This window comes from Brienomyrus brachyistius, unplaced genomic scaffold, assembly GCF_023856365.1.
Source record: "Brienomyrus brachyistius isolate T26 unplaced genomic scaffold, BBRACH_0.4 scaffold185, whole genome shotgun sequence".
Lineage (NCBI taxonomy): Eukaryota > Metazoa > Chordata > Actinopteri > Osteoglossiformes > Mormyridae > Brienomyrus > Brienomyrus brachyistius.
Genome location: NW_026042460.1, coordinates 79,685 through 89,604, shown reverse-complemented (window position 1 = coordinate 89,604; position 9,920 = coordinate 79,685). Strand labels below are relative to the sequence as shown.

Sequence of the window (9,920 nt, the reverse complement as noted above, 5' to 3'; positions counted from 1 at the left end):
ATCAGATTGTCCGTCGCCTATCTGAGCCAATCAGATTGTCCGTCGCCTATCTGAGCCAATCAGATTGTCCGTCGCCTATCTGAGCCAATCAGATTGTCCGTCGCCTATCTGAGCCAATCAGATTGTCCGTCGCCTATCTGAGCCAATCAGATTGTCCGTCGCCTATCTGAGCCAATCAGATTGTCCGTCGCCTATCTGAGCCAATCAGATTGTCCGTCGCCTATCTGAGCCAATCAGATTGTCCGTCGCCTATCTGAGCCAATCAGATTGTCCGTCGCCTATCTGAGCCAATCAGATTGTCCGTCGCCTATCTGAGCCAATCAGATTGTCCGTCGCCAATCTGAGCCAATCAGATTGTCCGTCGCCAATCTGAGCCAATCAGATTGTCCGTCGCCAATCTGAGCCAATCAGATTGTCCGTCGCCAATCTGAGCCAATCAGATTGTCCGTCGCCAATCTGAGCCAATCAGATTGTCCGTCGCCTATCTGAGCCAATCAGATTGTCCGTCGCCTATCTGAGCCAATCAGATTGTCCGTCGCCTATCTGAGCCAATCAGATTGTCCGTCGCCTATCTGAGCCAATCAGATTGTCCGTCGCCTATCTGAGCCAATCAGATTGTCCGTCGCCTATCTGAGCCAATCAGATTGTCCGTCGCCTATCTGAGCCAATCAGATTGTCCGTCGCCTATCTGAACCAATCAGATTGTCCGTCGCCTATCTGAACCAATCAGATTGTCCGTCGCCTATCTGAGCCAATCAGATTGTCCGTCGCCTATCTGAGCCAATCAGATTGTCCGTCGCCTATCTGAGCCAATCAGATTGTCCGTCGCCAATCTGAGCCAATCAGATTGTCCGTCGCCAATCTGAGCCAATCAGATTGTCCGTCGCCAATCTGAGCCAATCAGATTGTCCGTCGCCTATCTGAGCCAATCAGATTGTCCGTCGCCTATCTGAGCCAATCAGATTGTCCGTCGCCTATCTGAGCCAATCAGATTGTCCGTCGCCTATCTGAGCCAATCAGATTGTCCGTCGCCTATCTGAGCCAATCAGATTGTCCGTCGCCTATCTGAGCCAATCAGATTGTCCGTCGCCTATCTGAGCCAATCAGATTGTCCGTCGCCTATCTGAGCCAATCAGATTGTCCGTCGCCTATCTGAGCCAATCAGATTGTCCGTCGCCTATCTGAGCCAATCAGATTGTCCGTCGCCTATCTGAGCCAATCAGATTGTCCGTCGCCTATCTGAGCCAATCAGATTGTCCGTCGCCTATCTGAGCCAATCAGATTGTCCGTCGCCTATCTGAGCCAATCAGATTGTCCGTCGCCTATCTGAGCCAATCAGATTGTCCGTCGCCTATCTGAGCCAATCAGATTGTCCGTCGCCTATCTGAGCCAATCAGATTGTCCGTCGCCTATCTGAGCCAATCAGATTGTCCGTCGCCTATCTGAGCCAATCAGATTGTCCGTCGCCTATCTGAGCCAATCAGATTGTCCGTCGCCTATCTGAGCCAATCAGATTGTCCGTCGCCTATCTGAGCCAATCAGATTGTCCGTCGCCTATCTGAGCCAATCAGATTGTCCGTCGCCTATCTGAGCCAATCAGATTGTCCGTCGCCTATCTGAGCCAATCAGATTGTCCGTCGCCTATCTGAGCCAATCAGATTGTCCGTCGCCTATCTGAGCCAATCAGATTGTCCGTCGCCTATCTGAGCCAATCAGATTGTCCGTCGCCTATCTGAGCCAATCAGATTGTCCGTCGCCTATCTGAGCCAATCAGATTGTCCGTCGCCTATCTGAGCCAATCAGATTGTCCGTCGCCTATCTGAGCCAATCAGATTGTCCGTCGCCTATCTGAGCCAATCAGATTGTCCGTCGCCTATCTGAGCCAATCAGATTGTCCGTCGCCTATCTGAGCCAATCAGATTGTCCGTCGCCTATCTGAGCCAATCAGATTGTCCGTCGCCTATCTGAGCCAATCAGATTGTCCGTCGCCTATCTGAGCCAATCAGATTGTCCGTCGCCTATCTGAAACAATCAGATTGTCCGTCGCCTATCTGAACCAATCAGATTGTCCGTCGCCTATCTGAACCAATCAGATTGTCCGTCGCCTATCTGAACCAATCTGATTGTCCGTCGCCTATCTGAACCAATCTGATTGTTTTTCTTACACAAAAAATTATTCCGTTTTCAAAACACTTTTGTGCAAGAAATGCTCCCATGAGCCTGTGTTTAGTGCCTACAGAGGTCTTCTTTTTGCCACTGGTACAGGAGAGTACGGGTCCCACCTTGCCACAGCCAGGCACCTCCACGCTATCGACGGGCCGCGGAATCTCGATGGAGCGCACGTTGCCGTACTTGCAACACTCCTCCCGGATGTCCTCCAGGATCTCCTCGTAGTCCTCGTCGTCCACCAGCTCCTCGGGCATGACCATGTTGAGGAGGCACAGCACCTCCGTGGGCATGCCGGAGCTCTGCAGCCGCTGCAGCCCTGGAACCTGCAGCGTCACCGGCGTCTCGATGATGGCCGTCTGTCCCGGGGGGCGACAAGAGTGTCAGATACCCCCTGATCGTCCAATCGTCTCGAGTAACAGCGAGAAATTTACATGGACCCAAATAAACCCAAGAAATAGGGGCATTAAGCTTCCTGGGAGGCACCCAGGAACCAAGTTGGGTTTAGGACATCAGAAAGGCGGCAGCCGAGGGCAAATACTCACAGCGTTGGCATTCTTAGCCCCCACGCTTGCCCGCTGGACGATGAGCTTCTTGTCTCCGAGCTGCATGCCATTGAGTCCAGCCACGGCCTGCGGGATGCATCCCACACAAGCGTCAGCAATTCCATCCGGAAGCCCCGAGTCACCCCAGACCTTCCAGCTGCTGCCCCACCTCACGCACCTGGTCAGTGGCACTGATGTCCACGTATTCACAGAAAGCATAACCCTTAGACAGTGACGTGGCACTGTCCTTCACAAGGTTGAAGGCCTTAAGAGGTCCGAACGACGTCAAGAGTTCCTTCACCTGGGCAAGAGGAGGAGACGCGGGGGGGCGATTAGCCCGACAGTCCAGGCACGGCGCCTCGCTAGAAATGCTAATCTTAACTGTGGGAGAAGCAGCATGTTAAACTTTGCAAAACGACATGAGGAAACAGTGAAGACATCAGGAAAATGGCTTTATGACAAGTGGCTCGACATTACGGTGCAACACTAGAGCTCAAAGCCCCCTGTGCCCTTTCTGCATGACTTACTTACTGGGAGCGTACAAAAGTAACTATTTTGATTCTTGTCAATGAATGATAACACAGATTCCCCCCCCCCCCCCATCCTACAGCATATACAACACAACTGAATTCCTAATCAAGTTCTCTGATAATTCCAACTACGAATTTTGAAATATGGACCGAGTTGCATCTGATTTTAAGGGCCACAATAATTAAGCTAGATGGTATATAAAAAAAAAACTAAATAAAAACAGCTAATTATATGTTAAGTGTTCCATGTATACAATGTGGAGGGGGGGGGGGCGACTCGGCAGAACACAAACCCAGCCGAATCACTGACTTCCTGTTCTTAAAACCAAGAACCACATTGGTGCAGTTAATTAGAGGGACAAAGCCTACAGGAGATAAACTCACAGGTAAAGCTAAGAGCCGCCACAGGGTCCTGCTAAAGGGGCCACGGCTTGAAGCCAAACAGGACGAAATAGCTCTGCTAACATCATTCCTCACTTATTCTACAGGAATCTACTGTAAAGCCGCATTAACCACTGACTTCAGAAAGGAGTCACCTGGGACACTGGCAGCCACAAGAGGGCGCTACCTCCTACCTTCTCTTAGGGGCAAAAAAAAAAAAAATCAAATTTATACCCTGTGATCAGCATAATAAGTCTCTCCCCAGCCTTCAACCCCCAAAAAAAGGACCCCATATGCTTAAGAGCACTCCAGGACAGAGCCCCCCCACAGGGGCAGGCCGTCGACAGGGAGGATATCCGTGCGAGGGACGGAATGTCTTACTTGCCTTGTGTTACATGTTGGCATGGCAGCAGTAGGTCAGTACTACTGAACAAATTATGAGCGAAGACTTAACGATCTTACAGGCCCCTAGCTGGGGACAAAGTGGGGAACAAAAATGAAAGAGCTGTAAGTATCAAAGCGGTAGCAGGGACTGCAAAAAAAATGTAAACACCAGGATACAAGCAGCGGTTTCCATTTCACCTGTCTATGGCACATTTACTGGCTTTGACGTGAAATACATTAACAGTTCTGCTGGATTCAAACTCTCTCCCCCCAGTGCTGCTTTGGTACAGCCTTCCTCTTGACTTGGATTACATGTGACTCACACTGGATAAGAAAGATTACGATGACAATCCGAAAAGGAGGAAAAAAATCAAAGAAAAACAAACTGACTGCACTTCTCACTTACCTTTCACTGAAACCGCGATCACTATCTTGTGGGCTGAGTCTTGCCATTTTTAACAGTTTAGGCTAAAGTGAGTGGGACACCGGAGCTCAAAATGTTACAATGCAGGGGTGGACGCAAAACGTTTTGCGATTAACTTTTGCAAAATAAATAGGTAAACTATTAAATGCCTGTATGGATTATGTCTATAATGGGCCGATTTCAGTGGGGTGGCGATATAGGAAGAAAAAAAAAAAATCATAAAAGATGCTAATGAGAAGTAGAAAATGTCTAAAATGTGACCCTTTCAACACTTTCAGAGTAAGACGACCTCATCTGTGCATGTTGTTATGGTAATATTATCCATCACTGACGTCATAACAGAATAGGGCATGGGGCACGATGTGAAAACTCCAGTGAAGCTGATAATCGTTCACCGGGAAAAAGGTCCGAAGTATTTTCTGCCTTTCGAGCGACACAGCAATGTAGGGAACGATTCTTCCGCAGCTCCCCATCGCTGTTAACGGGATGTGAAGTCATCGTTCTCAGTGTGCGGACATGGACGTGAGACACGGCACGTCTGCGAATACTGAAGCGTTTGGGGACTTGGTCGATCTCCCCCACATTTCAAGCACAGTCTATGGTAGTGTTTCCCAGCCCAGTCCTCGGGGGTACCCCCCCGGTCAGTCCACGTTTTTGCTTCCTCTCAGCACACCTGTACCAGGTATTCGGTGTTCCTGATTGGCTGGGAGCTAGGAGGGAGCGAAAATGTGGACAGTCGGCGGTTCCCCGAGGACTGGGATTGGGCAAACACAGGTGTACGGCAATGTGGAGGTATTCGTCAGTTAGGTGACGCGCAGATGACTCGATTTTAAATTTTCATGCAGCAAAACGACGCGGCTGATTCATCCGACTAACACTCAGCAATTAACCCGATATACAAATATTCCAGGGTACCCAGCAACAGGCAGCACAGGGACTGGCTACGTGACTGGTTTGGCAAGCCGCCAGCTGTAAGGCACGTTTCCCAAAGCCTTTGTTGCTAATAAGGTTATTTGCTAACAACATTAGATAACAACTGAATGGTTCCAACTATGCAAGTCGATAACATGAGGTTTTGGGAAACGTACCTTTTACATTAGCGGGGTCTCAATATCTTCATAATTTACAGCTGGATAAACAATGAGCGTAATGTAACTGTCAACTCATTACCTACATGTCTAATAAATGTTTAATAAATCCCATGAATATCTTTAAAAAAAAAAAAAAAAAACCTCAAATGTGCGGCTATTTTCAGCAGCTAGCTTTAAACATGATGCTGACATTTGACCCCCCAGTATCTTGTAATGAATTTTAAGCGGTGAGGTAACTTTGACAGGCTTTCTTTTCCTACTAATCAGTTACACAGAGACGAGTGTTTATTTTATGTATGTATGTGCGTGCGCGTGCGTGCGTGCGTGCGTGTGCGTGTGTGTGCATGCCTGCTTGAGTTCCACGTGCAGCAGTGGGACAGAAACACAGGAGGGTTGTGGGTCGGCTCCCCGGCGACAGAGACTGAGGGCGGGGTACCTGATCGTCACTGAGATAGTTGGGCAGGCCTCCGACAAAGAGCTTGTGTGGCGAGTCTGGAACCACGGTGGAGACGACCCCTGCAGACAGAGCGGCACGGCGCCCAAAGCCGGCCGATCACAGCAAACCGTCAACATGCCGGATAATGACCACGAGCAAACGGCGCGAGTGAAATAAGCCAACTTCAAATCAGTATGACGTCGTTATCTCCTATATAATATCAGATAAATGTAACTCCAGCAAAAAAATACCTAAATACTGGGGCAGTTTGACGACTGTTTTTTGTCTCTCCCATCTTGCTCTCCATGGGAGATGCTGACACATGCAGCACCAGTCAAAAGTATGGACACACCTGCTCTTAATGCATTTGTCTCTATTTTAGCTGTTATTCACCTTATAGTAAAAGGCCTTTGGGCATGGAAGTTATGCATATGAAGTACTGCAAAGACAAAATTTTTGTCTCTTCAAAATAGGAGCCATTGGCTTCGATGACAGCATTGCGGACTCAACCAGCTAACATATGTACCCACCTGGACCGTTTCTCCAACAGTCCTCGAGTTTCCACAAGTTCTGCGCGCAAGCTGGCTACCTTACTCTTACTCTCATCCAACTGATCCCAAACCAGCTCTATAGAGTTTAGGTTGGGGGGCTGTGGGGACCATCTCTTTCCTAGTTCACAAGGTAATAAGCTACTTGCATAACCTTCAAGGTGGGCTTTGGGTCATTATCTTGCTGAAAAACAAGTCATTTTCAGTAGGTGTGTCCAGAATTTTTAACTAGAATAGGAGCCAGCAACCCTAGAACAATTTGGGGGTTAGGGTCCTTGCTCAAGGGCCCAGTGGTGAAATCACTCTGCCAACCCTGCCAACCAGCAACCTTCTTTTCATGGGCAAACATCACAGAGCCACACAACACCCCTATGTTAACAGTAAGAAGTGAGTGACTGAGCTGTGTGTGTGTGTGTGTGGCTCAGCTGGTTAGGATGCCAGCGTTATCATCAGAAGATCACTGGTTCACATCACTGGTGATCACACCACTGGGCCGGCGAGTTTGCTCTAGGGACAGGCTGACCCTGATTTCTCAAAAAAAAAAAAAAAAAAAAAAAACATTCTTCACTTTGGATAAAACTGTCTGCTAAATATTTACAACATTAAGTAAATAAAAGTGAAAGTCTCCCTCTTTATATGACAAGACATCCGCAGCTTGCGAAGGACAGTCAGTCCGTAACGAGTACAAAAAACTGGCCTTGCCGATCGGCTCTTCAAAGGTAAATAAAGATTAAGGTTATGACGGCGACAAGCAAAACGGACCTGGTACGTGGAAGGCGGGCTGCTCTGAGATGCCAGGCAGGGGGCGATAGTCGTGGGGCCGCCTGATTTTTAACGACTGACCCTGGAAAATGATGCCGTCGAAGGCCATTGCCTGCGTGGTCTCATCCACGGACCGAAACTAGGGCAGAACGAAGAACGTCGTTAATCAGGGAAGGCTGCGGTCTCCGCCTGGACACAGCAGCCATTAGGCAGGAAAGACTCTTACTTCAAGGAAGGCAAAGTTCTTGTCCTGGTTTATCTGAACAGCGAGGACGGGATTGGTGGGACCTTGACATAAGCCAGCCAATCGCATCTGGGTATTGAAGAAATCCGCCATGGCCTCCTAAAAAGACAGGCAGACACACTGAATGAAGACAGGCAGACGTCTGAAGACATCAAAACAGGCAAACGAGAAAAAAAATGACTGACAAGTCTAGTACATTTATCTATTTATTTTGCGGACACTTTCATCCAAAGCACTTACAATCCGAGTCTAGTTTCATATGCTGCGCTGCTGAGCGACCCGCAGAATATTATGCATGAGTACAAGTCACAAGCCCCGTTTCCACTAACACGGGGCCGGTTCTAGCTTGGTGCCTTTTGAGACCGAGGCAAAAAGATGCAGACTCTCCCCGTCGGGGAATCGAACCCCGGTCTCCCGCGTGACAGGCGGGGATACTCACCACTATACTAACGAGGAGATGTACGCGCACTACTTTTACATCTTCAAGATAAACAGCGGATGACTACTAACATTTGCGAGTAATCAATGACTGAGCTTCATGTCATGACCATGGTGCTCAAGAGAAGAAAAAATACATAATGTACGTCCACTGATACCAGAACAACCATATAGCTTTATACTAAGACGATGATTAAACGGAAAATTCCTTTACAAAACACTGCCACAAAATCATAGTTTCGCAATATTACATCGTGCAACGGGACACAGTGTAAGTACGTGAAGTCGGTAATTAAATCAAGAAAAAAAAGTGAGAGGAAAAGAATACTTTTCTATTATCATATTTTTCTAACTGGCCAAACTGAGTCATATTTTGATTATACACACTAACAGAAAAACAGTGCAAATCTCCGGTAGTCCGTTTCACTTGCGCTCCGCTATGGGGCAGTAACAAGCAGAGCTTAAGTGTGGAAGGAAAAAAAAAACACAGGACAGCATCAATCCCAACTTCACAAACGCCGGAGATCGAGATGCTGTAAGCATGACAATTAACATCTTTATCCAAGGGAACAGCTGCAAGACACAGATGCCGCGCCTAACAAAGGTAGGATCGATTCCGAAGTTCAGGCATTTACAGACGCGGACTCTTCTGGAGTTGATTTTTTTCGGGAGATACGCATCAACTTCAAAAGTATGAACCGCATTATATCTATATCTGTTATGACGTTGTAGCTATTGATACTGATGCATCACAAAAATAATTTAAATGTTTTTTCATTCTGACATATGTTCGTTCGGACGAGGATTTTATTATATGAGATAAGTTTTAAATGAAAACTTTTTTTAATCTATATGATTAATTCTCGAATCTAAGCCAGACTTCACATAAATCATTCATTCATAAATATAATGGAACATACAACATCCAGGTATCCATGAAATTTATGATCAGGCTATACGTTTGTGATAACAACAAAACAACACAACATGTATATTTACAATATATGGGCCTATTGTTTAATATTGCCTCCAAATTATAGCCAGACAATAACGCAATAGGCCGACATCAAACTATTTTCATGTAAAACAAAAGTGCTGGCAGTTTGCTTGTGCTTACAGACCCCGCCTTGAGCCCATCCAGAAAGATCCCAAAAATAACCGACAAGCAAAGGTTGTAACAATCTGAGCATGTTTAGTTTAATGTAATCAGGAGCCGAATTAATAACGCGAATAAATGATCAAACCGAAAGTCTGTAGTCGGGAATATCCGATAACGTCTTTGACGTGCAGTTAAGATAGTCAGAGGAAAAACCTTGTAGTTTACTTATATATATGCCTAAATATATGAGTGTGTCTCTCCGGTGATTTAATGATGAATATAACGATTACATATCAAATCACACATTAAGCAATTATTATATTACTAGGTTGAACGTTTTCACTATGTCTGTCGTCACCTTGATTTCACGATTTTGACTATTCTTCTTATCCCAGATTGAACAAGTCATTGTGGCGATGCAAGATCCCGACATGGGGATAAAGATGAAGAATCAAAGACTGTTAATCACAGTGATTCCACATGCGATGACAGGTGCACGATACATATTTTACTTTTTAAAAATAATTTTTCGTGCCGCCCGGGTTGTCTTACACCCGGCCGTGCAGTGTCCCGGGGGCCGGGTCCTAATGGTCATTTAAGCCCTTCACAGGAAAGCCCATACATCGGCGGTCTTCGGGAATCCTGTGCATTAAGACTGTCATCGATCTCCTTGCGCTCATATTTATTTATGTAATTTATTTATCGAGTTCAGCGTTTTTGATTTATGACGGCTTAATGCATTTCTCGACTCTAACTAGATGCCTTCCTCGCTATGCCTTCCCAGGAAATGATATCGTGGAGTGGCTAATTCAGAAGTACTCCATCATGGAAGAAGGTAGGGCCGAGAAGTATGTAGGGAAGCGTTACCTGGT

General features: G+C 46.7%; 1 non-coding gene across 1 annotated transcript; it reads right to left on the bottom strand.

The window, feature by feature from the left end:
• Positions 1-7,895: 7,895 nt before the first annotated feature.
• On the bottom strand, positions 7,896-7,967 carry trnad-guc (transfer RNA aspartic acid (anticodon GUC)). The gene has a single exon. It is a non-coding gene; the product is annotated as a tRNA-Asp (tRNA).
• Positions 7,968-9,920: the final 1,953 nt, after the last annotated feature.